Raw genomic sequence first — 26,908 nt, 5'->3', positions numbered from 1 at the left:
CACCCGTCGCACCCCTACAACTCCGCCGGCTCCATTTGGAGCCGGCTTCATTGTTGAAGGGGGTTTCCCGCTGGGCCGGCGGGCGACCTTCTGGCAGTCGCCCGCCGGCCCAGCGGGAAAGCCAGAATGGCCGCCGCGGTCTTTTGACCGCGGTGCGGTCATTCGGCGGTTCCCTCCAGGCGGGCGGCTCCCACCGCCCGCCGGGGTCAGAATGACCCCCTAAGTAAGTTGGCACTCAACCTTCACCAAGTGAGGGTTAGACATATAGGTGACTTATAAGTTACTTAAGTGCAGCGTAAAATGGCTGTGAAATAACGTGGACGTTATTTCACTAAGGCTGCAGTGGCTGTCTTGTGTAAGAATTGTCGGAGCTCCCTATGGGTGGCAAAAGAAATGCTGCAGCCCAAAGGGATCTCCTGGTACCCCAATACCCTGGGCACCTAAGTACCATATAGAAGGGGATTATATGGGTGTACCAGTGTGCCAATGAGAATTGGTAAATTTAGTCACTAGCCTGCAGTGACAAATTTAGAAAGCAGAGAGAGCATAAACACTGAGGTTCTGGTTAGCAGAGCCTCAGTGATACAGTTAGGCACCACACAGGGAACACATACTGGCCACATACTATGAGCACTGGGATCCTGGCTAGCAGGATCCCAGTGACACATATCAAACATACTGACAACATAGGGTTTTCACTATGAGCACTGGGCCCTGGCTAGCAGGATCCCAGTGAGACAGTTAAAACACCCTGACATATACTCACAAACAGGCCAAAAGTGGGGGTAAAAAGGCTAGAAAGAGGCTACCTTCCTACAGTAGTCAACCATTGTGAATGCCATCCAGGGGCTGGCAGCCCATTTGCAACATACAAATGCATTCCTAGAGGGCATTCACTCTGGCATGGCGCTCAACAGAGATAAATCCAAGCTCTGTCCTCCTCCCTGATGGAAGCCATTGTCCCTCTTTCTAGCCTCCCCCCGCCAACTTCCTCTGCCCAATCCCATTCCCCTCAACCCCAACCTATCCTAAGCACACAGGCAGACCAGCACGCACCCAGGACAACACACAGGAGTGAGTTAGACAAACGAAAGCACCACACATCATCCCACAGGCACTCACACAAACACCATCCAGATGCAGACATACCAACATCCACTGCCTAAACTGTGTCCTCCTCCTCCTTGTCGTCCACCTCCCTCCCAGTAGCGTCTACACTCACACCTGCATGCACTACATTCTCATCCACTACTACCATCATGCCTATCGCTACACAACCCTACCTGGCAGTCACCACCCCCACATCCATGCACACATCACCTGTCCCCTGTCCCCTGTGTCCCCTCTTCCCAAAGTACACAAACGCAAGCACTCAGACACCCAACAGCCATCCAGCTCACAACAGCATCCAGCCCATGCACCCAAACACAGCAGACAGACATCTCCTACAACCACTTCCTCTTCCTCCACTCCCAAACCTTCACCCTCTTCCAGCCCCAATGTCCCTAAGAAGCTTTTCCTCTCCACTCTTGACCTCTTCCCTACCACCCCCCATCCTTCTCATCAGGCCAGGGTGGTCCACTGCCACAGTAGTGTCAATTGCTACTGCAGGTGGGAGAGGATCCTGGGCACCAGGCAGCAACATTGCCAGGGGGCCTGCACCAGGTGCATCAAGGAAGGGCAAGGAGGCACCACCAGCTGAAGGAGGGAAGGGCAAGGGGCAATCCCTGGCTGCAGGCAGGAAGGGCAAGGGGCTAGGTGGTGGGACTCATTCGGAGCCCCACCACCAACCATGGTGGTTCAGCCATCCGAGGCTGCAGGGGAAGGGCTGGAGCCTCCCCCCACCACTGCCACCAGCACCAAAACCATCACCGCCACCAGCACCACTTCAAGTAGCAGCAGTGCCAGTGGGCAGCCGTCCGAGGCTGCAGGGGAAGGGCTGGAGCCTCCCCCACCAGTGTCAGCACCGCCAGCAGCAGCAGCCCCAGTGGGCAGCCGTTCAAGGCTGCAGGGGATGGGCTGGAGCCTCTCCCCACCGCCACCACCACCAGCACCACTGCCAGCAGCAGCAGCCCCAGTGGGCAGCCATCCGAGCCCACAGGGGAAGGGCTGGAGCCTCCTCTCTTCACCCCAGCACCGCCACCAGCACCACTGCCAGCAGCAGCAGCCCCAGTGGGCAGCCGTCCGAGGCTGCAGGGGATGGGCTGGAGCCTCCCCCTACCACTGCCAGCACCGACACCAGCACCGCCACTACCACCACTGTGCAGCCATCACCGCCGGCGGACAGTGTGTAGTCCTGCCTCCATGGGCTGTTGTGCGTCCTGGCACCTGCAAATCCTGTGGGTCTGACACCCAGGTGAGAGACTGTGACCTTGTACTCTCCAAGATCTGCATCACAGGGCAAAATGCCCCCTCCAGACTAGTGGAAGAAGCAATACACTCACCCAATCCTTCCCAGGATGAAGCACACTGGGCACAAGGCCCCCTCCAGAACCAGTGCAAGAAGTCATCCACTCACCCCATCCTTCCCAGGATGAAGCACACTGGGCACAAGGCCCCCTCCAGAACCAGTGGAGATGCCATCCACTCACCCCATCATTCACAGGATGAGGCACACTGGGCACAAGGCCCCCTCCAGAACCAGTGGAGATACCATCCACTCACCCCCATCATTCACAGGATGAAGCACACTGGGTACAAGGTCCCCTCCAGAACCAGTGGAAGAAGCCATCCAATCACCCCATCCCTCCCAGGATGAAGCACACTGGGCACAAGGCCCCCTCCAGAACCAGTGGAGAAGTGACCCACTGGAGAGACTGTGGCCTTGCACTCCCCAGGACCAAGCAGTGGCCAAACCACCCACTAGAGAGACTGTGGCCTTGCACTCAAACCACCCACTAGAGAGACTGTGGCCTTGCACTCCCCAGGGCCAAGCGGTGGGCAAACCACCCACTAGAGAGACTGTGGCCTTGCCCGCCCCAGGACCAAGCAGTGGGCAAACCACTCACTTGAGAGACTGTGGCCTTGCACTCCCCAGGACAGCACACAGGGCATGTTGCCCCCTCCAGGTCCAGTGGTGTTGTACCATCTTCCGGCTGAGGTGCCCCCATTCCCCGTCCCCCTGAGGTGCCTGTGTATTTTCGACCTGATGCACCCTGCAGTGTTCTATCCGCGTTTTTGCTGGAGTGAGGTGGGGCCTTGGCCTATGTGTTGTGGCACTGTGGCCCACGGAGATTGAGGACTGGGCAGTGTCCCTACATTTGTAAATATGTATATACATTTGTTTTTTGATACACTTATTCATGTTATTTTATCATATTACACTCACTTTCTTTCAATCATGTTGTCCTTACATTATTACTGAGGGGTACGGGTGGATATGTAATGTTTGTGCATCAGGTTGTGTGTATGGTGTTGGGGTTGGGGTGGGGGTGTTGCGTGTTTTGTGTGTGTGTCACTCTCTTTTTCCTGCCCCTCTCTTGTGTGCTAGGCGGCAGTACTCACCATGGTTTTCTTCTCCGGCATTGATGTTCATAATGCAGGAAAAGGTATACGAGCATCGGAAATATGTGCAGTTCCGACTCCATGGCATCGTGGTTGTTCCCTGAGTCTCCACAGGAGAGTCCTTTGACTTCTGTGTTCTGTTTCCGCTGTGCTTTTGATGTCGTTGGTACGGCCCTGGAAAAGGTGGCGGATAGGCCTGTCGTAATAGTGTGGGTGTTACATTGTCTTCTGCCTGGCTGGGAGGAGTGAGTACTGGCAATACTGCATCCTGAGGGACTTGCTGGAGTAGCCGTAGGAATGGACACTGGTGAGTCAACATTTAACGATTATCACCCCATACCTGCATGCCATCACACCCCCATCCTCATTCCCATCACTCCACTACATCCCACGCACTGCACCTACACATATGACTAACCCCATTGCCAAGCCCTGCATGCTATCCCAATGCTTGGACACCCCTCCTAGCCCTGCATGGACACCCATCACTAAAGCATGCACAGCATAGGGAAACTAACATTCCCACAATACATCACCATATACAAGCAAAAGGTGGCAGGGCAACACCAACGATAGAGGGGAAGCCAGGAATGTACAATATGTCAAACACATGAAGCATAATACATCACTTACATCCCCACAGGTACCCCAGCCAATGTCTGTGGAGAGGAGGTGCCACGACTATCCAGTCCCCCAACAGAAGGTGCCCCCAGTGATGACAGTAACTCCGGACTTCAGGATCTGGAGGACCTACCTGGCCCATCAGGGACCACTGGACAGCCGGTCACCCAAGCACAATCACAGTCCACTACAGAGCCTCCCTTATCAGATCCAACACCACAGCACCCACCCAGAGTACCCACACCTCTGTACCCAGGACATGTCAGTCAGCAGTGTGCTCACCTGTACAGGGACCCTAGGCCACACCTCGCCCCCAAGACAATCAGGGACCTGGGGTCAGTGGCAGTGGGCACACCGTTCAGGTGACAGGGGCACAGGACAACAGGGACACTGGGAGGACTGTTGTGCCCGGAGGAGGACAGGACCAGAGAACTGACTCTCAAGGAGGCACTCTCCGAGATCCTGGGAGCCTACCAACATTCCCGGGACACGATGGGCCAGATCCTTGACAACGTTCAGGAGAACAGGTGCCTGCAGGAGGGACAGTATCAGGGGATCAGGGAGAATTTGCAGACCATCAACACCACCCTGCTCTCCATAGCAGGGGTGCTGGCAGATATGGCCAACATCATGAGGGAGGCAACAGCACATCAGCGGGCCTGTACCACTAGCCAGTCAACTGAATAGCCCTACAAGTCCACTCCCACGAGTGGCCAGGAGGCCCCGCCACAGAATCCACAGGCCACCAGCATCCCCTCCCTGTAGAAGGTGAACCACCCGCAAATGTTCCCTGCAACCCAGACAGAAGCCAAAGACGATTGCCAAGACAACCACCAGGAAATGAGTCTCTCCTGATTGTCCCCCTTGTGTCCCACACTGTTACCTTGTCCACCTTGAACTGCCTTTGCTCCACTTCCTATGGTCACTTGGACACTGCACCTGTGCTACAAACAGACTGGAACAATACACTGGATTTTCCTTGATCATCACCCCATTCCATAGTACTTTCCCCTCAATTTCTTAGCACTACAATAAACACCCTTGAACACAACTGAAATACTTGAGAGCATAGAAATAATGACCTGTAGCTGGCTGTAGTTAAAATACAATTATAAAGTTATAATCCATAGGTGACAGTAAATAGAGTTAAAAAGTGGGTAATGCCATCATGCCATATCCACGCAGAATACACCAATAGTCATTGAAATGTGAAGTTGCACTGATTCACCTGTGTGTCATTGGAAGTACTGACAGATAACTGTGGTTCTGTTGTCCTCATCCTCATCTTCAGCCTCTTCATCCTCTCTGTCATTAGGGTCTACTGCAGCTACAAGGACATCTCCAGTCTCCTCCTCCTGCAGAAAAGGTACATGGCGTCTGAGGGCCAGCTTGTGCAACATGCAGCATGCCACGACCATCTGGCAGACCTTCTCGGGTGAGTAGCACAGGGATCCACCTGTCAGATGGAGGCACCTGAACCTTGCCTTCAGGAGGCCGAAGGTTCTCTCGATGATCCTTCTGGTTCGCCCATGTGCCTCATTATAAAGTTCTTTAGCCCTTGCCCTGGCATTCCTCACAGGGGTCAGCAGCTACAATAGGTTTGTGTAACCAGAGTCACCTGCAGGTATTGAGGGACAGCATTTAGCCACACACTATCCCATGAGGTTAACACCAGAGGCATACACTAACATACATTGGGTGGCCTCACCCTGTGCCTCTGTAGTTGGGCCTTCACATTTGGGATGCTGCTATTCCTCAGGACAAAGGCATCATGCACCAACCCAGGATACTTAGAATTGACATGGGAGATATACTTGTTGGCCAGGCACACCATCTGCACATTCATGGAGTGGAAACTCTTATGATTCCTGTACACCTGTTCATTCTGGCAGGGGGACAAATGCAATATGTGCCCCATCAGCTGCACCAATATTATTGGGGCTATGTCCCATTGCATAGAATCCGGCCTTCACAGTGGCCAAATCATCCACCTGGGGGAAAGCTATGTAGCTGCACATGTGTTTTGCCAGGGCAGACAAGACTCTTGCAAGCACGATTGAGAACATTGGCTGTGACATTCCTGCTGTCAAACCCACTGTCACTTGGAAAGAACCTGTCACCAGGAAATGGAGCACTGATAGCACTTGCACTTGCACAAGAGGGGGGATCCCAGTCAGATGACGGATAACAGATATCATGTCAGGCTCCAACTGGGCACACAGCTCTGTGATTATGACCCTGTCCAGTCTATAGCTGAGGATAATGTGCCTGTCCTCCAGTGTAGCTAAGTCCACCAGGGGTCTGTACACGGGGGTTTGTCTCCACCTCCTATTCATCTGCAGCGGTAGGTATCTAAGAGACACAAGAGTGAGTAGGCTGTCACAATTTGAACAACTAAACCACAACATCAGTCCACATGGTGCACTTATGTACTGGGACAGTGTAAATGTCAAAGTATGTGCCTATTTAACCTGTGACGCAGTAATTGTCGATAGGCCTGTTCCCCACCCCTCTGAAATAGCGATCGCTTGTTCTGTATGGAGAGACAAGTGGAAGTGAGGTAATTCCGCTGACATTGGGCGTCGTGGCGATAGGCGGAGTCAGATTTATGACAACCTCACAAGAAGAAGAGGGACTGCTTAGCGGAAACCCCAACAGAAAAGGAAAGGAGACAACAACTGACATGGCCCCAGCCTTACCGGCCTGTCTCCTGGTTCAAAGAACCTGCAGAAGAAAAGCGACTCATCCTACAGGTCCATCGACCTCTGAAAAACCTCCAGAGGACTGCCTGCAGCATAGAGGATCAAGAACTTCCATGGACAGTGGCCCTGTCCAAAGAAGAACAGAAGAAGAAACCTCTTCTGAAGGACTCCCACCTCTCTCCAGAAGCGAGTCCTTACCACTCCGCACCCAACGCCCACGGCCCATGTCCAGGTGGTCTACCCAGCCAGAGAGGGTCCCCAGGTGGTTCCGAGCAAGTGCTCACCCTGGGTTGACCCCTCCACCCCTGCACCACGACGCCTGCAGAGGAAATCCTGGGGACCCCCATGACCGTGAAAACCCCAGGCAAAGATATCCAATGCCAAAGGACCCACTGCATTAGCAGCCCCCCAGGCCTTGGAGAAACTGACTCCCAATGCAGCAATGATCAACAGGCGGCCCTCTTCCCTGTCTGACCGGTGGTGTGCCTGAGACACCCCCCTGGACCTCGCCTACAGCCACTGAGTGACCACTGTGTCCACTCATAGACCAGCATTGGGAGCCCGATGTCCTGTTTGCACCCTGCACCCGACCGCCCCTGTGCTGCTGAGGGTGCTTCTTTGGTGCTTACTTGTGGCCCCTGTAGTGCTCTTCTAATTCCCCATGGTCTGCCCTCTGAGCCAGGGGTACTTACCTGCTGGTAGACCGAATTCCCAGTATCCCCTGCCTCCATAGGAGCCCACGTTAAATTTGGCTCCTCTTTGACCTCTGCTCCTGACTGGCCCCATGTTGCTGGTAGTAGGTGTTCGGGTTAACTGGAGACTGACCTGTAAGTCGTGTACTTACCTCAAAAACTGTACTTTATTTTCTTCCTTGAGGAACTGTTCAGAAAATGCACTGTGTCTACTTTTAAAATAGATATTCTCTGTTTTCTTCAAAACTGTTTACTTGACTAAAGTGAAAAAAACTTACATTGATGTCTATGCTAAGTACTTACTTGGAACAGTATTTGTTTCTGAACTGAATCTTGTGGTCCTAGTAATAAACTAGCAAAAATATATTTTTCTATATAAAATCCTTTTGGTCTGGAGTTGTCATTGAGTGTGTGTTTCTTCTATTGCTCGTGTGTGTACAACAAATGCTTAACACTAACATCTGATAAGCCTAACTGCTCGACCACACTACGACAAATAGAGCATTAACATTATCTATTATTGCCTCTGTCAAGCCTCTTGGGGAAACCCTGGACTCTGTGCACATTATATCTAATTTTGACATAGTATATACAGAGACAGCTTCCTACATTGGTGGATCAGCGGTGGGATATACGATTTTGTATTTGCTGGACTACTCAGCCAATACCTGATCACATGACTAAATTCCAAAATTGCCTTTAGAAAACTGATTTTTAAATTTGACTATTTTTTTCTAAATTTTTAAAAGTCCTGCTAGGGCCTTGATATGTCACCTTAGCATTTCTTTGTTTTAGATTTCAAAGCCATTGTAAGTTAGGGATTAGCAACTAGAAATAGTTTTAGTTCCTAAAAGTAATCCCCAACTTTAGAAACAAAATTAGTAGCTCAGAGGACATGGTGATGGAACTCAACATGACCACTTACCTCCATCTTAGGATGAGAGAGCTAAGGAATCTCTGTAGCCTCAAGAAAATCCAAACAGGTTCCAACCCTACCAAGGTCAATCTCCAGGAGCTCTTGGCATATTGCACTAGGGACCACCCTGCTGAGGGGGAAGACCTCCCCTCAGATGGGGAAGAGATTAGGGATCAGGAGGATGAACTCTGCCCTCCTAACCTAACTAGGGAGATCAGGGTTCCCAGATCCCTGTATCAAAAGATAGTAATCACAGGATCTGGATCTCTCACAGGGGAGTCCAGCTCCTATTAGAACATTGAGGGCAGCCTCAATGAAGAGGACATCCTTTTAGCAAGGATGGCCAAAAGATAAGCTTTGGAGAAACAGCTCCTGGCTACAGAAAGGTATAGAACAGAAGTGGGTTTAGCACCCATTAATGGTGGAAGCAACATAAGAACTAGAGGCAGAGAGTATTCTGACATCCCTAAAATCACCAAAGGGATTGTCCCCAAATATAAGGATGGTGATGAAATCACCAAGTGGTTCACAGCCTTCGAAAGGGCTTGTGGAAGCAGAAGATTAAAAAAGTCTCATTGGGGAGCTATCCTGTGGGAACTGTTTACTGGTAAGTGTAGGTATAGGCTCCTCTCACTCACTGGTGCAGATGCTGAACCCTATGTCCTCGTGAAGGCTACCCTGAATGAGGGCTTTGGATTCACCACTGAGGAGTATAGAATTAGGTTAAGAAGGGCTCACAAATCCTCAAACCAGTTCTGGGTTGATTTTGTAGGCAACTCTGTGAAAACACTGGAGGGTTGGGTAACCGGAAATAAAGTGCATGACTATGATGGGCTTAATGATTTGTTTGTGAAAGAACACATTTTGAGTAACTGCTCCAATGAAAAGTTGCATCACTATCTGGTAGACCTAGGTCCAATTTCTCCCCAAGAAGTGGGAAAGAAGGCAGACCGCTGGGTTAAGACTAGGGTAACCAAGACTTCCATTGGGGTGACCAAAAGAAAGGGGTTGCAAAGTCTCCCCAGGTGAAAGTGGTTGATACTCCTAGAACAATCGAAAAAGAGTCCTCTGTAGGCCCCCAAAAACCTGTCCAGGCATGTGGGCCCCAAGACACATCCCAAAACAAAAGTGGTTAACAGGGTAAGAACTGGGATGCCACTAAGGCATGGTGACACAACTGTAGACAGATAGGGTACCACACCAAGGACACTTCTTGTCCCAAAAACAAACCCCCTAGCCAAAACCCAGGGGTGGCCAGTGTAGCCATTGGGGATGACTCCTCAGATAAGGAGGTCATCATAGCCTTCACCTAGAAAGTGGGCCCAATGGGTGAGTTGGAGATTCCAGAGGGAAGTAGACACTTCCACCACCTACTGGTGAATGGAATCCCAGCCACTGCCCTCAGAGACACTTGTGCTAGTCACACTATTGTGCATGACAGGCTGGTGCTCACAAACTAGTACATCCCAGGTGTGACTGCCAGAGTAAGGGTTAGCCTAGACAAGCTGTAGTGCCCCTAGAAGTGGGTGGAATTTTTAGCTGGAGAATGATGGTAGTCAGTGCAGACCTCCCCCTTGATTGTCTCCTTGGAATTGACTACCCAGAGGTTAGTCAGAGCCCAAAAAAAGAACTGGTCGAGTACCAGCCCTCTCTCAGGGATTCTTGAGGTGCTGCCCTTGCAGTGTCTAAAGGTAGGCCCCATAGGAGATAAAAGATAAAACAGTGCAGGAAAGGTGGGCAACCTTTAGCCAAGGTTCCAGCAAGCCCAGGAGATTCTGCTCCAGTAGGGGAGAACTCCAAAAGTGGCACTCGTAAAGTCCAACCTGACCCACAAGACGTCCTGACTAGTCAGGCAACTGTTAAGCATACGTTGGTGGCTCCTTAGCTTACAGAAGAAGGAGTGGAAGGAGGGTGTTTACTACAAGAAGTAGCAACCTCCCACTCTATCACAGCAGACAGGCACCCTGAACCCAAAGAAGCCTGTAGCATAGCCCCTTCCCTTGTTGGTGAAGAGCTGAAGGTGTGGTTCTGGGCAATGACATCTGTCAGTAGCCTCTGCTGGGTGTTAGCCTTTATGGCTGCACTGTACTTGGCATGTGGTCTGACCCCATGCCAAATAGCAAGATAGGCCCCCTGATCCTGTTGGTCATGGTAGGGTTACTCTTGCTGTGGGTAACCTCTTTGGTTAAGCTAGGGGTGACCCTGACTGAGATAAGATTAGTAGAGGTGGATACCTCTAACCCCAAAATAAAAAGAATGGATGAAGACACAAAAAAGCACAGACAAGAAGAAATTTAGAATGGGTCCTATCACTGTTGAGGTAGATTCATCCCCCTGAGGGAAATACCTAGACTGGAGATGTGAGGCAGAGTAGGCACTGCAACAAACAACCTGTTTTCCTACTCTTCCTCACCTGACAGACTAGGAAGACTATCCCAGTTTGGCTGAGTCTCCTGGCCTGTGGGCTGGGGGGCTTCTGTAGGAAAATTGTCCTTGTTGCAGTTACCCCCCACCCCACACACTTTTTACCTGATATTGATGCTAGCTTGACTGAGAGTGTGCTGGGATCCTGCTAACCAGGACCTAGCACCAGTCTTCTTTCCCTTAAAATGTACCATTTTTTCCACAATTGGCACACCTGTGGCATACAGAAATGTCCCTTGTAAAAGGTACCAGTGGTACCAAGGCCCTGTGACCAGAGGAGGTCCCTAAGGGCTGCAGCATGTGTTGTGCCACCCTAAGGGACCCCACACCTAACACATGCACACTGCCATTGGAGATTGTGTGTGTTGTGGGGAGAAAATGCAAAGTTGACATGGCATTCCCCTCAGGGTGCCATTCCCAGAAAACACTGCCTGTGGCATAGGTAAGTCACCCCTCTAGCAGGCCTTAAAGCTCTAAGGCAGGGTGCACTATTCCACATGTGAGGACATAGCTGCATGAGCAATATGCCCCTACAGTGTCTAAGTCTATTCTTAGGCATTGTAAGTACAGTGTGGCCATATTAAGTGTTTGGTCTGGGAGTTTGTCAAAACATACTCCACAGGTCCATAATGTAGGAAGGTAGCCTCTTTCTAGCCTTGCTACCCCCACGTTTGGCCTGTTTGTGAGTATATGTCAGGGTGTTTTTACTGTCTCACTGGGATCCTGCTAGCCAGGGCCCCAGTGCTCATATTGGAAACACTATTTGTCAGTATGTTTGATATGTGTCACTGGGATCCTGCTAGCCAGGACACCAGTGCTCATAGTTTGTAGCCTATTTGTGTTCCCTGTGTGGTGCCTAACTGTATCACTGAGGCTCTGCTAACCAGAACCTCAGTGTTTATGCTCTCTCTGCCTTTAAAATTGTCACTGCAGGCTAGTGACTAATTTTACCAATTCTCATTGGCACACTGGAACACCCTTATAATTCCCTTGTATATTTTACCTGGGTACCCAGGGTATTGGGGTTCCAGGGGATCCCTATGGGCTGCAGAATTTCTTTTGCCACCCATAAGGAGCTCAGGCAATTCTTACACAGGACTGCCACTGCAGCCTGAGTGAAAAAACGTCCACGCTATTTCACAGCCTTTTTACACTGCACTTAAGTAACTTATAAGTCACCTATATGTCTAACCCTCACTTGGTGAAGGTTACGTGCAAAGTTACTTAGTGTGTGGGCACCCTGGCACTAGCCAAGTGCCCCCACATTGTTCAGGGCAAATTCCCCAGACTTTGTGAGTGCGGGCACACCATTACATGCGTGCACTACATATAGGTCAATACCTCTATGTAGCTTCACAATAGTAACTCTGAATATGGTCATGTAACATGTCTAAGATCATGGAATTGTCCCCCCATGCCAAATATGGTATTGGGGTGCCAATTCCATGCATCCCCATGGCTCCAGCATGGACCCCGGGTACTGCCAAACTAGCTTTCTGGGGTTTTCACTGCAGCTACCGCTGCTGCCATCCCACAGACAGGCTTCTGCCCTCCTCGGGTCTGGGCAGCCCAGTCCCAGGAAGGCAGAACAAAGGATTTCCTCTGAGAGAGGGTGTTACACCCTCTCCCTTTGGAAATAGGTGTTAAGGGCTGGGGGGAGTAGCCTCCCCCAGCCTCTGGAAATGCTTTGAAGGGCACAGATGCTGCCCATCTCTGCATAAGCCAGTCCACACCAGTTCAGTGATCCCCCAGCCCTGCTCTGGCGCGAAACTGGACGAAGGAAAGGGGAGTGACCACTCCCCAGACCTGGACCTCCCAGGGGAGGTGCCCAGAGCTCTTCCAGTGTGCCCCAGACTGCTGCCATCTTGGAAAAAGAGGTGTTGCTGCCACACTGGACTGCTCTGAGTGGCCAGTGCTAGCAGGTGACGTCAGAGACTCCTTCTGATAGGCTCTTACCTTTCTTACTAGCCTATCCTCCTTCCTAGGTAGCCAAACCTCTTTTTCTGGCTATTTAGGGTCTCTGCTTTGGGGAATTCTTCGGATACCGAATGCAAGAGCTCATCAGAGTTCCTCTGCATCTCCCTCTTCACCTTCTGCCAAAGGATCGACCGCTGACTGCTCAGGACGCCTGCAAAACCGCAACAAAGTAGCAAAGACGACTACAGCAACCTTGTATCACTTCATCTTGCCGGCTTTCTCGCCTGTTTCCTGGTGGTGCATGCTCTGGGGGTAGCCTGCCTCCTTCTTGCACCAGGAGCTCTGAAGAAATCTCCCGTGGGTCGACGGAATCTTCCCCCTGCACCACAGGCAACAAAAGACTGCATCACTGGTCCTCTGGGTCACCTCTCAGCATGACGGGCGTGGTCCCTGGAACTCAGCAACTCTGTCCAAGTGACTCCCACAGTCCAGTGACTCTTCAGTCCATGTTTGGTGTAAGTAAGTCCTTGCCTCCCCACGCTAGACTGCATTGCTGGGTACCGTGTGATTTGCAGCTGCTCCAGCTCCTGTGAAGTCTTCCAGGATTTCCTTTGTGCACAGCCAAGCCTGGGTCCCTGACACTCTAACCTGCAGTGCACAACCTTCTGAGTTGTCCTCTGGCGTCGTGGGACTCTCTTTTGTGACTTCGGGTGGACTCCGGTTCACTCCTCTTCCAAGTGCCTGTTTCGGTACTTCTGCGGGTGCTGCCTCCTTCTGTGAGGGCTCCCTGACTTGCTGGGCGCCCCCTCAGTCTCCTCATCCAAGTGGCGACCTCCTGGTCCCTCCTGGGCCACAGCAGCATCCAATAACCCTAACTGCGACCCTTGCAGCTAGCAAGGCTTGTTTGCAGTCTTTCTGCATGGGAACACCTCTGCAAGCTTCTTCATGACGTGGGACATCCATCCTCCAAAGGGGAAGTTCCTAGTCCTCTTCGTTCTTGCAGAACACAAAGCTTCTTCCATCCAGCTGCAGCTTCCTTGCACCCTCAGCTGGCATTTCCTGGGCATCTGCCCACTCTCGACACTGTCGCGACTCTTGGACTTGGTCCCCTTGTTTCACAGGTACTCAGGTCCGGAAATCCACTGTTGTTGCTTTTCTGGTGTTGGTCTTCCTTGCAGAACCCCCCTATCACGACTTCTGTGCTCTCTGGGGGTTGTAGGTGCACTTTACACCTACCTTTCAGGGTCTTGGGGTGGGCTATTTTTCTAACCCTCACTGTTTTCTTACAGCCACAGCGACCCTCTACAAGCTCACATAGGTTGGGGGTCCATTCGTGGTTCGCATTCCACTTTTGGAGTATATGGTTTGTGTTGCCCCTATACCTATGTGCTCCTATTGCAATCTATTGTAACTGTTCACTGCTTGCATTACTTCCTTTTGCTATTACTCCATATTTTTGGTATTGTGTACATATATATTGTGTATATTTGACATCCTCATACTGAGGGTACTCACTGAGATACTTTTGGCATATTGTCATAAAAATAAAGTACCTTTATTTTTAGTATATCTGTGTATTGTGTTTTCTTGTGATATTGTGCATATGACACCAGTGGTATAGTAGCAGCTTTGCATGTCTCCTAATTCAGCCTAAGCTGCTCTGCTATAGCTACCTTCTATCAGCCTAAGCTGCTAGAAACACCTCTTGTACACTAATAAGGGATAACTGGACCTGGTATAGAGTGTAAGTACCCCTTTGTACCCACTACAAGCCAGGCCAGCCTCCTACAACTGCTTTACCACTTTGTCATTGGTGCTTTTCATAACATATACCAAATACTTCAGAATTCACAAAGTTAACCCAAACAGTTTAATTTTCTTTCTTTAAACTTTCTAAAAAGTTTTAGAAAAGTTTTGATAAGTTTTTTAAAAAATGTATCTTTTCACTAAAAGTTTCTAAACTTTTTTCTCTCTATCCTAAACCCTTTCTAACAATCATGTCAGCAGTAGAACCTATTCCCACAGTTGTCCAGGTAACCTATGGTAGTTTAAACCTTAAATGTTTGAGGGGTCTCTTCAATGAAAGAGGTTTAAGTATTGGTAAGAATCCAACAAAAGATCTTCTCCTTAGCCTTCTCCTAGAAAGTGACCAGAACCAGTCTGGCCCATCCCAGGATTAGGAGGTAGAGGAGGTGGGTACCCAGCCAGACTCAGAGGTGTCCCCTGAGGATCCTGGGGAGGGTTCTTCCAAAGACCTGCCAGCGAACAGGCCATCTAGTGACCCTGGTAGTGGGTCATACACTAGTAGGGCACCTTTCACTCCTAAAGGCCAGGTTACTAGAGTCCAGCCAATTAGGGAAAGGTCACACTCTGCCAATTCCCACATTTCCTCTGTGTCTCACAATTCCCAAGCTTCCCATCCTAAGGATAAGACCCTGGAGAGGGAACTCAGAAAGCTGAGGTTTGAAGAGGCTAGGCTGAAGCTAAGACGGCAGCAGCTGGCCTTAGACATGGAATCTCTGGATGTAGCGAGGGAAAGACAGAGGTTGGGGTTAGTTCCCCATGGTGGCAACAGCAATGTTTTTGATAGCAATCCTGTAAGAGAACAAGATTCCAGAAAACTGTATTAGATAGCCCCTCCTTAGAAGGAGGGGGATGACATTAATAAGTGGTTTGTTGCACTTGAAAGGGCTTGTATAGTACAGCTGGTCCCTCAAAGGCAGTGGGCTGCTATCTTGTGGCTATCTTTCACTGGTAAGGGTAGGGATAGGCTTCTTACGGTCAGAGAAAGTGATGCTAATAATTACAAAGTTTTGAAGGATGCACTCTTAGATGGATTTGGCTTAACCACTGAACAATACAGGATAAAGTTCAGAGATACCAGAAAAGAGTCCTCTCAAGACTGGACCGACTTTGTAGACTGTTCAGTGAAGGCCTTGAAGGGTTGGTTACTTGGCAGTAAGGTGACTGACTATGAAAAGCCTGTATAATCTAATTCTGAGAGAGCATATTTTGAATAAGTATGTGTCTGATTTGTTGCACCAGTACTTGGTAGACTCAGATCTGACCTCTCCCCAAGAATTGGGAAAGAAGGCAGACAAATGGGTCAGAACAAGAATGAGCAGAAAAGCTTATACAGGGGGTGAGAAGGACGGCAAGAAGAAAGATGGTGAGAAACCTCAGGATAAGCATGGGGATAAAGGTAAAACTAAAGATCCTTCTTCAAATCCTAAACACTCTTCAGGGGGTGGGGATAAATCATCTTCTTCCTTTTCTTCACAACCCACACACACTAAAAAGCCTTTGTGCTATGTGTGTAAATATAAAGGCCATAGGCCATGGGACAAGTCCTGTGCAGGCAAACCCTCTGAGCCTACCATCACTAATACATCAAACTCTAGTGCCCCTAGCAGTAGTGATAATAGTGGTGGGACTGCTGGCAACAGTCAAAATAAGGGTGTAGTTGGGTTCACTTTTGGGTCCATCATAAAAACTGGGGTAGTCAGTCCCAAGACAGTTTTTGTCACACCTAGTGGCATTGGCCTTGCCACACTGGCTGCTTGTCCCCTAACAATGGATAAGTACAGGCAGACAGTTTCAATAAATGGTGTTGAGGGTCAAGCCTACAGGGACACAGGTGCCAGTATCACTTTGGTGACTGAAAACATAGTGTCTCCTGCACAACACATCATTGGAGAACGGTACAAGATTATTGATGCCCATAACTCTACTCAGTTCCTCCCCTTAGCTATAATTCAGTTTAGTTGGGGTAGAGTTACTGGCCCTAAGCAGGTGGTAGTATCACCTAGCTTACCTGTAGACGTTCTCTTAGGTAATGACCTAGAGACCTCAGGATGGGCTGAAGTACAGTTTAATACCCATGCAGCCATGCTGGGTATCCCTGAGGAATTGCTTCCTCTCATTTCACATGAAATGAAAAAGCAAAGGAGAGAAAAAGGCCTGCAATCTCAGGATCCTTCTCCAACAACAGGGAAAAGGGGCATCAAAGTATCCCCTACCCACCCTGCCCTTAAGGATACCATTCATGTGGTGGGAGAGACCTCTCCTGGGGTGGAACCTGTGTAGGAGGCTGGCCTGGTTTGTAGTGAGTATCAAGGGGTACTTACACTCTGCACCAGGTCCAGGTATCCCTTATTAGTGTAGAAGAGGTGTCTAGCAGCTTAGGCTGACAGAAAAGGGTAGCTTAGCAGAGCAGCTTAGGCTGAACTAGGAGACGTGTAAAGCTCCTACTATACCACTGGTGTCATATGCACAATATCATAAGAAAACACAATACACAGATATACTAAAAATAAAGGTACTTTATTTTTATGACAATATGCCAAAAGTATCTCAGTGAGTACCCTCAGTATGAGGATAGCAAATATACACAAGATATATGTACACAATACCAAAATTATGCAGTAATAGCAATAGAGAGCAATGCAAGCAATGTACAGTCACAATAGATTGCAATGAGAGCACATAGGTATAGGGGCAACACAAACCATATACTCTAGAAGTGGAATGCGAACCACGAATTGACCCCAAACCTATGTGAGCTTGTAGAGGCTCTCTGGGACTGTAAGAAAACAGTAAGGGTTAGAAAAATAGCCCACCCCAAGACCCTGAAAAGTGGGTGCAAAGTGCACCTAAGTTCCCCAGAGAGCACAGAAGTCGTGATAGGGGAATTCTGCAAGGAAGACCAACACCAGCAATGCAACAACGAGGGATTTCCAGATGAGAGTACCTGTGGAACAAGGGGACCAAGTCCAAGAGTCACACTCAAGTCGGGAGTGGGCAGATGCCCAGGAAATGCCAGCTGAGGTTGCAAAGAAGCTGCCACCGGATGGTAGAAGCTGTGGATTCTGCAAGAACGAAGAAGACTAAGAACTTCCCCTTTGGAGGATGGATGTCCCACGTTGTGAAGAAGCTTGCAGAGGTGTTTCCGTGCAGAAAGACCGCAAACAAGCCTTGCTATCTGCAAGGGTTGTGGTTAGGGTTTTTTGATGCTTCTGTGGCCCAGGAGGGACCAGGATGTCGCCAATTGTGTGAGGAGACAGAGGGGGCGTCCAGCAAGACAAAGAGCCCACTCAGAAGCAAGCAGCACCCACAGAAGTGCCGGAACAGGCACTACAAAGAAGAGTGAACCGGAGCTCACCCGAAGTCACAAAAGAAGGTCCCACAACGCAAGAGGACAACTCAGGAGGTCGTGCACTGCAGGTTAGAGTGTCGGGGAACTAGGCTTGGCTGTGCACAAAGGAAATCCTGGAAGAGTGCACAGGAGCCGGAGCAGCTGCAAATCACGCGGTACCCAGCAATGCAGTCTAGCGTGGGGAGCCAAGGACTTACCTCCACCAAACTTGGACTGAAGAGTCACTGGACTGTGGGAGTCACTTGGACAGAGTTGCTGAGTTCCAGGGACCAAGCTCGTCATGCTGAGAGGGGACCCAGAGGACCGGTGATGCAGTCTTTTGTTGCCTGCGGTTGCAGGGGGAAGATGCCGTTGACCCACGGGAGATTTCTTCAGAGCTTCTAGTGCAGAGAGGAGGCAGGCTACCCCCACAGCATGCACCACCAGGAAAACAGTCGAGAAGGCAGCAGGATCAGCGATACAAGGTTGCAGTAGTCGTCTTTGCTACTTTGTTGCGGTCTTGCAGGCGTCCAGAGCAGTCAGCGGTCGATTCCTTGGCAGAAGGTGAAGAGAGAGATGCAGAGGAACTCTGATGAGCTCTTGCATTCGTTATCTAAAGAATTCCCCAAAGCAGAGACCCTAAATAGCCAGAAAAGGAGGTTTGGCTACTTAGGAAGGATGATAGGCTAGAAACACAGGTAAGAGCCTATCAGAAGGAGTCTCTGACGTCACCTGCTGACCCTGGCCACTCAGAGCAGCCCAGTGTGCCAGCAGCACCTCTGTTTCCAAGATGGCAGAGGTCTGGAGCACACTGGAGGAGCTCTGGGCACCTCCCAGGGGAGGTGCAGGTCAGGGGAGTGGTCACTCCCCTTTCCTTTGTCCAGTTTCGCGCCAGAGCAGGGCTGGGGGATCCCTGAACCGGTGTAGACTGGCTTATGCAGAGATGGGCACCATATGTGCCCATCAAAGCATTTCCAGAGGCTGGGGGAGGCTACTCCTCCCCAGCCCTGACACCTTTTTCCAAAGGGAGAGGGTGTAACACCCTCTCTCTGAGGAAGTCCTTTGTTCTGCCTTCCTGGGCCAAGCCTGGCTGGACCCCAGGAGGGCAGAAACCTATCTGAGGGGTTGGCAGCAGCAGCAGCTGCAGTGAAACCCCAGGAAAGGCAGTTTGGCAGTACCCGGGTTCTGTGCTAGATACCCGGGGGATCATGGAATTGTCTCCCCAATGCCAGAATGGCATTGGGGTGACAATTCCATGATCTTATTTCATATAACATGGCCATGTTCGGAGTTACCATTGTGACGCTATACATAGGTAGTGACATATGTATAGTGCACGCGTGTAATGGTGACCCCGCACTCACAAAGTCCGGGGAATTTGCCCTGAAGAATGTGGGGGCACCTTGGCTAGTGCCAGGGTGCCCACACACTAAGTAACTTAGCACTCAACCTTTACCAGGTAAAGGTTAGACATATAGGTGACTTATAAGTTACTTAAGTGCATTGGTAAATGGCTGTGAAATAACGTGGACGTTATTTCATTCAGGCTTCAATGGCAGGCCTGTGTAAGAATTTTCAGAGCTCGCTATGGGTGGCAAAAGAAATGCTGGAGCCCATAGGGATCTCCTGGAACCCCAAATACCCTGTGTACCTCAGTACCATAGACTAGGGAATTATAAGGGTGTTCCAGTATGCCATTGTAAATTGGTGAAATTGGTCACTAGCCTGTTAGTAAGAGTTTGGAAAGTAATGAGAGAGCATAACCACTGAGGTTCTGGTTAGCAGAGCCTCAGTGAGACAGTTAGTCATCACACATGTAACACATACAGGGCACACTTATGAGCACTGGGGCCCTGGCTGGCAGGGTCCCAGTGACACATACAACTAAAACAACATATATACAGTGAAATATGGGGGTAACATGCCAGGCAAGGTGGTACTTTCCTACACAACCCCCCTCCAAACGAAGGACAATAAGACTAGGCGTGACCTGATGAGTCTTCATTGTCTAAGTGGAAATATCTGGAGAGTCCATCTGCATTGGAGTGGGTACTCCCAGGTCCATGTTCCACTGTATAGTCCATTCCCTGTAGAGATATGGACCACCTCAACAATTAAGGGGTTTTCACCTTTCATTTGTTTTAGCCAAAGTAGAGGTTTGTGGTCTGTCTGAACAATGAAGTGAGTGCCAAATAGGTATGGCCTCAACTTCTTCAGTGCCAAGACCACAGCAAAGGACTCCCTCTCTATGGCAGACCAACGCTTTTCTCTAGGGGTCAACCTCCTGCTGATAAAAGCAACAGGTTGATCCTGGCCATCAGAATTAAGTTGTGATAAGACTGCCCCTACCCCTAATTCAGATGCATCAGTTTGGACAATGAATTTGTTTGGAGTAACAGGGGCTTTTCAGGACAGGTGCAGAGCACATGGCCTGCTTCAGCTCCTCAAAAGCTTTCTGACAGTTAGCTGTCCACAATACCTTTTTAGGCATTTTCTTTGAAGTGAGGTCATTAAGAGGGGCTGCTATGGAGCCATAGTTCTTAATGAACCTCCTGTAGTACCCAGTGAGGCCTAAGAAGGCTCTCACTTGAGTCTGAGTTGTAGGGGGAACCCAATCTATGATAGTTTGGATTTTCCCTTGAAGTGGTGCAATCTGTTCTCCACCTACCAGGTGTCCCAGATAAACCACTTTCCCCTGCCCTATCTGGCACTTTGAAGCCTTGATAGTGAGGCCTGCCTTTTGCAGGGCCTCCAAAACTTTCCATAGGTGGACCAGGTGATCATCCCAGCTGGATCTAAAGACAGCTATATCATCCAGATATGCTGCACTAAATGCCTCCAGCCCTTGCAGGACTGTATTCACCAACCTTTGAAAAGTGGCAGGTGCATTTTTCAACCCAAAAGGCATTACTGGGAATTGGTAGTGCCCTCCAATGGTTGAAAATGCAGTTTTTGCTTTTGCATCATCTGATAACTTGATCTGCCAATACCCTGCAGTCAAATCAAAGGTGCTTAGATACTTGGCAGATGCCAGTGTATCTATGAGCTCATCTGCCCTGGGTATAGGGTGAGCATCAGTTTTAGTTACCTGGTTGAGACCTCTGCAGTCTACACAAAATCTAATTTCACTTTTCCCATCTTTGGAATGAGGCTTTGGTACAAGTACTACAGGAGAGGCCCATGGACTTTCAGAGTGCTCAACCACTCCCAGTTCAAGCATTTTCTGAACTTCTTATTTTATGCGGTCCCTGACATGGTCAGGCTGCCTATAGATCTTACTTTTGACAGGCAAGCTGTCTCCAGTATCTATAGTGTGATCACACCAAGAAGTGGTGCCTGGCACAGTAGAAAAGAGTTCAGAAAACTGACCCAGGAGATTGATGCAGTGGTCTTTCTGCTCAGCAGTAAGGCAATCTGCCAAAACTACACCTTCCACTAGAGCATCTTGTTCTGTGGAAGAGAAGAGATCAGTGAGAGGGTCACTCTCTTCTTCCTGTCCTTCATCTGTTGCCATGAGCAGGGTGAGATCAGCCCTGTCATAGTAGGGTTTCAGGCGATTGACATGGAGCACCCTAAGGGGACTCCTGGCAGTGCCTAAGTCAACTAAGTAGGTGACTTCTCCCTTTTTCTCAACAATAATGTGGGGACCACTCCATTTGTCTTGGAGTGCTCTTGGGGCCACAGGCTCCAAGACCCACACTTTCTGCCCTGGTTGGTTCTGAATCAGAACAGCCTTCTGGTCATGCCATTGCTTTTGGAGCTCTTGGCTGGCCTGAAGGTTTTTACTGGCCTTTTTCATATACTCAGCCATTCTGGATCTTAGGCCAAGTACATAGTCCACTATGTCTCGCTTAGGAGCTTTTAGAGGTTGTTCCCAACCCTTCTTTACAAGTGTTAGAGGACCTCTTACAGGGTGTACAAATAGGAGTTCAAAGGGGCTGAATCCCACTCCTTTTTGCGGTACCTCCCTGTAAGCAAAAAGGAGGCAAGGTAACAGGACATCCCATATCCTCCTGAGTTTTTCAGGGAGTCCCATTATCATTCCTTTGAGAGTTTTATTAAACCTCTCAACCAGTCCATTTGTTTGTGGATGATAGGGTGTGGTGAACTTGTATGTCACACCACATTCCTTCCACATGGCCTTTAAGTAAGCAGACATAAAGTTGCTACCCCAGTCTGATACCACCTCTTTTGGGAAGCCCACCCTGGAAAATATTCCCAGGAGGGCCTTTGCCACTGCAGGAGCTGTAGTGGTCCTTAGAGGAATTGCTTCAGGATATCTGGTGGCATGGTCCACTACCACCAAGATAAACCTATTGCCTGAAGCAGTAGGAGGGTCAAGGAGGCCAACTATGTCAACCCCTACCCTTTCAAAGGGAACCCCAACCACAGGCAGTGGAATAAGGGGATTCTTTGGGGTGCCACCTGTTTTGCCACTGGCTTGACAGGTGACACAGGACTTACAAAATTCCTTTGTGTCCTCTGACATTCTAGGCCAATGAAACAAGGGAACAAGTCTGTCCCAAGTTTTCATTTGTCCCAAATGTCCAGCCAAGGGAATGTCGTGGGCTAGAGTTAGGAGGAACTCTCTGTATTGCAAGGGAATAACCAATCTCCTGGCAGCTCCAGGTTTTGGGTCCCTTGCCTCTGTATACAAGAGGTTGTCCTCCCAGTAAACTCTGTGAGAGTCACTGACATCCCCATTTTGCTGTTTGACAGCTTGCTGTCTTAGACCCTCTAGTGTGGGACAGGTCTGCTGTGCCACACTCAGCTCCTCCCTGGCAGGCCCCCCTCCACCCAAAAGCTCCGCAATGTCTGCTTCCAGCTCCTCTGCTGAAGGTTCTGGACAGGGTGGAAATTCTTCTTCCTCAGAAGTTGAATTCACTGTAGAGGGAGGGATAGTAGGTAGTGTTTTACATTTACTAACCCTAGCTTTAGGGAGCACTTGGTCCATTGTTCCAGGATCCAAGTCACCCTGTCCTTTTTGATTTTTGGCCTGAGCCCTTGTCAAAGCAAAAATATGCCCAGGAATGCCCAGCATTGCTGCATGAGCCTCCAGCTCCACTTCTGCCCAACCTGATGTTTCTAAATCGTTCTCTAGTAGACGGTCTACAGGTAAATCTGAGGCAACCACAACTTTCTTTGGACCAGTAACCCCCCCCCCCCCCCAGTTGAGATTCACAACAGCCATGGGGTGGCTAAGAGTGTTGTTATGAGCATCAGTCACTTGGTATTGGTGACCAAGTAGGTGTTGTTCAGGGTGGACCAGTTTCTCTATTACCATGGTAACACTGGCACCTGTGTCCCTGTAGGCCTGAACCTCAACACCATTTATTAGGGGAAGTTGCTTGTACTTATCCATATTAAGGGGACAAGCAACCAAGGTGGCCAAATCAATGGCACCTTCAGAGACTAACACAGCCTCTGTGGTCTCCCTAACAAGACCAACCCCAACTAAATTACCAAAAGTGAGCCCAGCTACTCCCTTGGATTGGCTATTAGTAGGTTTGCTCCCACCACCAGTGCTATTACTACGGGCACTAGGGGTAGCAGTAGGGGTTGTGGTAGTGGGAGGCTTGGTGCTTTTCTTTGGACAACTGGGGTCAGTTGTCCAATGGCCTTTTACTTTACATAAATAGCACCATGGTTTCTTTACTTGATTAGAAGAGGATTTGGGCCCACCACCCCCACCAGAGTGTTTTTGTGGGCCTGATGAAGACTCATTTTTAGATTTGCCCCCACCCTTGTCTGAAGACTTACCATCCTTCTTCTTGCCATCCTTGTCACCCCCTGTATGAACTTGTCTGTTCACTCTTGTTCTGACCCATTTGTCTGCCTTCTTTCCCAATTCTTGGGGAGAGGTCAGATCTGAGTCCACTAGATACTGGTGCAACAAATCAGACACACAATTATTAAGAATATGCTCTCTCAGGACTAAGTTATGCAGGCTTTCATAGTCAGAAACTTTATTGCCATGTAACCACCCCTCCAAGGCCTTCACTGAATGGTCAACAAAGGCTACCCAGTCTTGTGAAGACTCCTTTTTGGTTTCTCTGAACTTGATCCTGTACTGTTCAGTGGTTAAGCCATAACCATCTAGGAGTGCATTCTTAAGAACTGTAAAATTATTGGCATCACTTTCCTTCACCGTAAGGAGCCTATCCCTACCCTTTCCACTGAAAGATAGCCATAGGATAGCAGCCCACTGCCCTTGAGGGACCCCCTGTACAACACAGGCCTTCTCAAGTGCAGCAAACCACTTGTTAATATCATCCCCCTCCTTATAAGGGGGAACTATCTTGTGCAGATTCCTAGAATCATGCTCTTTTACAGGATTACTATCTGTAATACTGCTGCTGCCACCATGGGGTCCAAACCCCAACCTCTGCCTTTCTTTTTCTAAGTCAAATGCTTCCCTGTCTAGATCCAGCTGTTGCTTTTTCAGCTTCAGCCTGGACTCTTCCACTCTCAATCTATTGAGTTCCCTTTCTAACACTCTGTCATCAGGGTGGGTGGGTTGGGCATGCTTAGACACAGAAGAATGGTGTGAATGGACAGAGGGAGACCTGTCCCTAACAGATGTCACTCTAACAACCTGTCCTAAAGGAGTAATCTCCCTACTGTGATGAGAACTCACATCAGTACCAGCCCTTCTAGGTGGCCTGCTAAGGGGCAGGTTGGGAAGGTTCCCATCTAACAATTTTGCTGGGGCTACCCCAGAATCAGAGTGTGAACCATCAGCTAATCTGTCACCTGATGTGCCACCTATGGCCTTATCATGTTCAATGAGCATATTAACCAACAATTCTCTAGAGGGATTCTTCCCTACCCCTAAACCTCTATTAATGCAGAGACTCCTTACACCTTTCCAGTTAAGGTGGTCATAAGCTGTGCTGGCCAGATCCAGAGTTTGACCTGTACCAGACATGATAGGAAAAGGTTTAAGAAACTGAAAAAGAAAGAAAAACTTTTAGAACTTTTTAAGGAACAGAAAAAAAAAAACCTTTTTCAACTTTTAAGAAACTTTTTGGAATGTTTTAGAGGTACTTTTCAGCACTTAGCAAAAGAGTAAGAGAAGAAAAGCAAATCTTTTTGGTTAGGTGTACATACACTGAACTTGTTTTGTATATTTTTCTCTTATGAAAAGTACAAAATGACAAAGTGGTAAGTAGTTGCAAGTACTTATCCCACTGCAGCACAACCAATTTAGGAGGCTGGCCTGGTTTGTAGTGAGTACCAAGGGGTACTTACACTCTGCACCAGGTCCAGGTATACCTTATTAGTGTAGAAGAGGTGTCTAGCAGCTTAGGCTGATAGAAAAGGGTAGCTTAGCAGAGCAGCTTAGGCTGAACTAGGAGACGTGTAAAGCTCCTACTATACCACTGGTGACATATGCACAATATCATAAGAAAACACAATACACAGATATACTAAAAATAAAGGTACTTTATTTTTATGACAATATGCCAAAAGTATCTCAATGAGTACCCTCAGTATGAGGATAGCAAATATACACAAGATATATGTACACAATACCAAAATTATGCAGTAATAGCAATAGAAAGCAATGCAAGCAATGTACAGTCACAATAGATTGCAATGAGAGCACATAGGTATAGGGGCAACACAAACCATATACTCTAGAAGTGGAATGCGAACCACGAATGGACCCCAAACCTATGTGAGCTTGTAGAGGCTCTCTGGGACTGTAAGAAAACAGTGAGGGTTAGAAAAATAGCCCACACCAAGACCCTGAAAAGTGGGTGCAAAGTGCACCTAAGTTCCCCATAGAGCACAGAAGTCATGATAGGGGAATTCTGCAAGGAAGACCAACACCAGCAATGCAACAACGATGGATTTCCAGACGAGCATACCTGTGGAACAAGGGGACCAAGTCCAAGAGTCACACTCAAGTCGGGAATGGGCAGATGCCCAGGAAATGCCAGCTGAGGTTGCAAAGAAGCTGCCACAGGATGGTAGAAGCTGTGGATTCTGCTAGAACGAAGAGGACTAGGAACTTCCCCTTAGGAGGATGGATGTCCCACGTCGTGAAAAAGCTTGCAGAGGTGTTTCCATGCAGAAAGACCGCAAACAAGCCTTGCTAGCTGCAAGGGTCGCGGTTAGGGTTTTTGGATGCTGCTGTGGCCCAGGAGGGACCAGGATGTCGCCAATTGCGTGAGGAGACAGAGGGGGCATCCAGCAAGACAAAGAGCCCACTCAGAAGCAAGCAGCACCCGCAGAAGTGCCGGAACATGCACTACAAAGAAGAGTGAACCGGAGCTCACCCAAAGTCACAAAAGAAGGTCCCTCAATGCCGGAGGACAACTCAGGAGGTCGTGCACTGCAGGTTAGAGTGTCGGGGACGCAGGCTTGGCTGTACACAAAGGAAATCCTGGAAGAGTGCACAGGAGCCGGAGCAGCTGCAAATCACGTGGTACCCAGCAATGCAGTCTAGCGTGGGGAGGCAAGGACTTACCTCCACCAAACTTGGACTGAAGAGTCACTGGACGGTGGGAGTCACTTGGACAGAGTTGCTGAGTTCCAGGGACCAAGCTCGTCATGCTGAGAGGGGACCCAGAGGACCGGTGATGCAGTCTTTTGTTGCCTGTGGTTGCAGGGGGAAGATTCCGTCGACCCACGGGAGATTTCTTCGGAGCTTCTAGTGCAGAGAGGAGGCAGGCTACCCCCACAGCATGCACCACCAGGAAAACAGTCGAGAAGGTGACAGGATCAGCGATACAATGTTGCAGTAGTGGTCTTTGCTACTTTGTTGCGGTTTTGCAGGCGTCCAGAGCAGTCAGCGGTCGATTCCTTGGCAGAAGGTGAAGAGAGAGATGTAGAGTAACTCTGATGAGGTCTTGCATTCGTTATCTAAAGAATTCCCCAAAGCAGAGACCCTAAATAGCCAGAAAAGGAGGTTTGGCTACTTAGGAAGGAGGATAGGCTAGCAACACAGGTAAGAGCCTATCAGAAGGAGTCTCTGATGTCACCTGCTGGC

The sequence above is a fragment of the Pleurodeles waltl genome, chromosome 4_1 (genome assembly GCF_031143425.1).
Source record: "Pleurodeles waltl isolate 20211129_DDA chromosome 4_1, aPleWal1.hap1.20221129, whole genome shotgun sequence".
Lineage (NCBI taxonomy): Eukaryota > Metazoa > Chordata > Amphibia > Caudata > Salamandridae > Pleurodeles > Pleurodeles waltl.
This window is presented reverse-complemented; position numbering follows the sequence as displayed.